The sequence below is a fragment of the Magnolia sinica genome, chromosome 15 (assembly GCF_029962835.1).
Source record: "Magnolia sinica isolate HGM2019 chromosome 15, MsV1, whole genome shotgun sequence".
In the NCBI taxonomy this organism is placed as follows: Eukaryota; Viridiplantae; Streptophyta; class Magnoliopsida; order Magnoliales; family Magnoliaceae; genus Magnolia; species Magnolia sinica.
Genome location: NC_080587.1, coordinates 29441094 through 29445997, shown reverse-complemented (window position 1 = coordinate 29445997; position 4904 = coordinate 29441094). Strand labels below are relative to the sequence as shown.

The 4904-nt window shown below is 41.0% G+C and overlaps 1 long non-coding RNA gene across 5 annotated transcripts; it reads left to right on the top strand.

Moving 5' to 3' along the window:
* The first annotated feature begins 320 nt into the window (after window positions 1–320).
* On the top strand, window positions 321–4676 carry LOC131227335 (uncharacterized). 5 transcript variants are annotated; one of them, XR_009162208.1, is made up of 5 exons: window positions 321–482; window positions 547–2473; window positions 3559–3693; window positions 3810–4008; window positions 4134–4676. It is a non-coding gene; the product is annotated as an uncharacterized LOC131227335 (long non-coding RNA). The 5 variants fall into 5 exon arrangements; XR_009162211.1 differs by having other exon boundaries at window positions 321–698; window positions 995–2473; XR_009162210.1 differs by having other exon boundaries at window positions 321–1035; window positions 3559–3596.
* Window positions 4677–4904: the final 228 nt, after the last annotated feature.

The following is a 4904-nucleotide window of genomic DNA, read 5'->3' as shown; positions in this document are numbered from 1 at the left end:
TCTTCGCCGGGGGGGAGGGATTAATGCAAGGGCATTTTTACACTAGACTCGAATGGGGTTGCTTGTGGGATGTAGGGGCACACTCGTGGTGGGCGGCCTATGCGAGGCAGGCCCCACCCGTTTGAGGCGGGTGGCTCGTGTGAGGCGGTACCCATGTGATGTGGGGCCCACGAGGGGGTTCGGCCGAGGTGCTAACCCATGGGGCGTGGCGCCTGGGCTATCAGATAAAGGGATTAATTCGTCATGCTCTGTCAATTCAAGCTTTTAGAGCAAGTGGCTAATTGTCCTGCATCACCACCCCTCTTCACTCGCGGCTCAAGTTAGCACCAATGGCACACCCTCCTCCTCTCCCCCCTAGGGTTTTCAGTTGCATCATCGGCTTCCAGAGGGGCCGGGTGGTCGAGATCTTTAACAGCTTTGAGCTGCTATACGACCTCTCCACCGACTCCCTCAATTGCTCCTTCCTCGAGAAGAAGCAAGCTGTAAGCACACATCCTTATACTCTCTCCTATCTCTTTGTTTTTATCTAATTTCTGCCTCTTCCAGGGTTTTAGCTTCTGCTCTTCTCCAAAATTTCCCCCAGCCAAAGAATGCACGATTGGGCCAGGTCGACCTTCTTCTGTGATTCTCGGCATTCGTCAAGTTTCTGGTTTTTGAACTATGGATAGAACATGTAGGACGCCTGAGCAATGTATCAGGTGGAACCCACTTTAGTAGATGGTCAAGATTTCAGGCTGTTTCTGTGATCCGGGGCATTCGAGTTGTGGAACTGTCTCATGCCTCCAAAACTCTCCCCAATCAGACAATAGGCCATTGGCCGATTGCCAATTTGTGCAATACCAATTAGATGGTTTAGGTCTATCTGATGGAGGAGGTTTTTGGGGATTGGCCCATGTGGCGAATGGCCCAGATGCAGAAAGATGTCCCGGCATGTTTTTTTTGGTTGAGCACTATGAGATAACTACTGTACCTATACTCGGATGGTATTCGACAGGGAGTGATGCTCAGGAATTGGACATGCAGATTCATAAAGCTGTGAGTGTCGCATCTCTATTACTGTTTTTAATATTGCAAGCTCGTAAGGTTTACAGATTTTCTAATGAGATATCTGTTAAGAATAGAGACCCTACATGTTCTTAAGTTTTAATTTTGTGTTGATGTTAGTTGCTGTTATGCTATTCATGTGTGGGTTTAGTTCTGCATCGGCTAGTTCAAAAAAGTCACTTGTGACTCCTATCTATATAAAGGGATTTACGTCCTGTTGGTTGATTTCTTAGATAATGGTACTTTATGAACTGGGGAGATGTAATATGGTAAGAGTGCCCCATCCCTTTTTGAATTTAATACGTATGGTTCTTATTTTTGGTTTTGTTACTATGTTAAATATCATTTCATTTGGTTCCTGCTTTCTTTCTTTTTTTGCCTTGTCACAGTCTCATTCGGCGTATGCTTTGTGCATTTTTTGCTCCATTGGATCTTTGCACACCAGAAATTACAAATCCTTTTTTTTTTGGGGAAATTATAACTGGATATGTTGAGAAGTAAGGCAAAGGATAAGGCTTTAAGCGGAGAGGTTTGTAAAGGTTCTCTTAAAGACTCAGAGAAATGTTGTGGCATGGGCTGCATGCATGCTTAATGGCTTTAGTGGAATTTTCTCCTGGGTTCTCTTTGTTTGTAATATGGATGAATCAGATCTCGGTTACAGGGCTTCTGTTTGGTGAAATTTGTGGTTTTCGGGACTTAATTTTCTTAGATCTGCTTGTGCTCTTTGAGTATAAATGTGTTGAGTTGGAGATGGTTTTGAGAATTTTTTCTATCTGGGGCAGTGGTTTGTTTGGTTCAACTTGTGGTTTTTCATTTCTTTAATGTGTTTTTATAGGAGTGTCTGTGTGATACAATGGATGGTTTTGATGGTGCTGTTTGTGTGCATTCAGACTTAAACGGAATTCTTCTTCTCAGATCTGGTTGCAGTTCCTGTGTATTTTATGGACACCAGTTATTCTTGCATTTCCTTGTTGTTAGAGCTGGTATCTTGATGTCCTGTTCTTAGAAATTCATAGTTTCTCAGTCTTCCACCAGATTCTGCTTGCAGCTGCTGAGAATGTATTTTTGGTTGTACCTTATTGGGTGTTTCATAGTTATAGATTGGAGTGTTTCATAGTTGTACCTTATTCATTTTATGTGTCAAGGTAGACCCTAGCATTTTTTTTTTTCCGCTGGATACTAGTAGTCTTTTCAGTGATTCTATGTGCTGGATGTAATTGCTTTGGATAACGTTGGATTGTGGGTATTTTTTACTGGGGTTTCAGGTTCTGAACAGGCCTTTGGTGTGAATGAGTTCAATTATACACATGGCAATGGAAAGGTGGTGCTTCAGTGGCAAATGCAAGGGCAGAGAGAAGACATTGATCTGTCATCTTCCTAAAGACACGGTTCTCAACACCTGATTCCACTTCTCACCAGTGGGCAACCGGTAAGCTAAAAGGAACCAAATCTTGGTCATACCTATTTAGGCAGCATTTGCCATTGCAAATGTTCTGTTTGGTCAAAAGAGGAAATTACATCACAACTTGGTAATTTCCACTTCAGACACAGAGGGCCTGATTGGAGCTTTTGCTAAGCTCACATGCATGGACAAGTCAGCTAATGCACATGCCACCACATATGTCAGTATGACACTGCTGAAATATCCAAACCATCCATCAGGTGAACCCCACCTTGTAAGCCCATTAGAAGTAAAAAAAACTTCGACTGAGTCACCCTTAAAAAAAAAAGAAAAAAAAAACATTGGCTGATTTTTTCCCAACTGTACATTTGATCAATTAATTATGGCCTACCTGGCTTGGACTGACCTGATTCTCAGGATAGAGAATCTAAATAGTGGTAGGCTTCTGATGGCTTGGCTCAGATGTTGCACCTGTGTGCAAAATAAGTGGTGGCGTGTGCATTAGCTGACTTGTACATGCATGTGGGCGTAGCAAAGCTCTCCAAAATTTGTTGTTGAACATTATAGATATCTGCAAGTGAATGTTCTCACTGAGATATACCATGTTGAGGCATGCTTACTCAATAGTGGAAATCACTGTGTCAACTCAGATTCACCCACAGCAGTCTTATGTCTCTTACAATTGGCTGGAATCATTGCTTTTTAACTTTTTTTTATTTTTATTTTTTTAAAAAAAATTGAACTTACAAAAATGGTTTATTTTGTCATGTCATTTTGTGTGAATTGGTTGCGACTATGATGGTCTGGTTGATCTTTTGCTAAGAAAATTGAAGTGATGCGGATGGTTATACTGGCACATAATGATCCCTTGCCTTGCTTTCTATTTTGAAACATTTTTGCTGTTTCTTTCCCACTCTAACATCCATTTATTTGGTTATATTCTCTTTCCAAAGGGGCAATCCATAGTTATGTTATGCTTTTCTGGTCTAAGTGTATTCATTTTTGTAATCACTTGTACTCCTCTATAGATGGCTCTTATTGTTTGGTATTTAAAAATATTTACTTGTTGAATTGAGATCATTGATTTAAGCAAGCCTGACCTTGTTTTTCAGATGAAGGAAGCAAGAGACAGCTATGGATAATTGCTCTGGTACTTGTCCCATCGATGCTTCTTTTATTCGGCGGCATCATTTGTTATTTCCGGAGGAGAGCACTCGTCTGGCTTAGAAGAGAGCTTAGACGTAAAGGTAACCTCTCATGGACATTAATGACATGCTTTGGTCTACTTCTGATATTTTTAACAAAGCTTTCTCTTATTGAAATATATCTAAAGAAATTCCTCTGTTCTGTTCTGTTTAATCAGTCAAGAGAGAAACAAATGGGGCAGCATCACTGTTTGATTTAGGAATTAACATGGTGACACTGACAACCAACAAATCTCTGGAGGTGGGAAGGACAGCCTTGACTTTCATTTATTCGATTTTGCTAATATTTCAGCTGCTATAGATAACTTCACCATCGCAAATAAGCTGGGAGAGGGTGGTTTCGGACCCGTTTACAAGGTAATTTTTCAGTCCCTATTGTAAAATAGAAAGTGTTCTTGAGGATATTGTTCTTTCATATGGGACTGCTTCAAATGGATTCATGGACGATCGCTTGTACTTACACAAGTATTGTTGATCTTCAGGGTAAGTTAAACAAGGGACTAGAAGTAGCTGTGAAAAGGCTTTCTCAATGATTCAGTCAGGGGTTAGAAGAGTTCAAAACTGAGATTATGCTCCTCACCAGGCTCCAACATATGAATCATGGTCGGCTTTTGGGTTGCTGCATTGAAGAAGAAGAAAAGATCCTAGTCTATGAGTACACGCCGAACAAAAGCTTGGATACCTTCATTTTTGCTTAGTTCACTTCTCTTTTAACTATTTCCATAACTGAGTTATATGCTTGAGCATGGTCAAAAATTCAGTGGATCATAATATTTGTTTGTATTTGTACATTTTTATTAAAAATATGGAACTAGATCTGGCAAAATGGAAGTTGTTGGACTGGGGAAAATGCATGCGAATCATTAATGGGATTGCTCAGGGGCTTCTGTATCTTCACAAGTACTCGAGATTGGGAATTATTCATAGAGATCTAAAAGCCAGTAATATTCTTCTGGACTTTGAAATGAACCCCAAAATATCAGATTTCGGCTTGGCAAGATGATGAGGACATCACTTCACGCACACCCTTGTATACGTATCAAAGGTAGGCCACACCGATTTCCCTGTGGCTAGGTGAGTATCCGTGATCGTGCTAAAGACCCTATGTGCATGTGCGAGCATTTAGAAGACCCCGCACTGGAAAAATGCACATAGGTTGCTTTATAGAGTGATTCAAACCGTTAGATTGGAGGGACGTGACGATTGGGCCGTTGGATCACATGATCGGGTCATTGATCGTGTAGTTTTCTTAG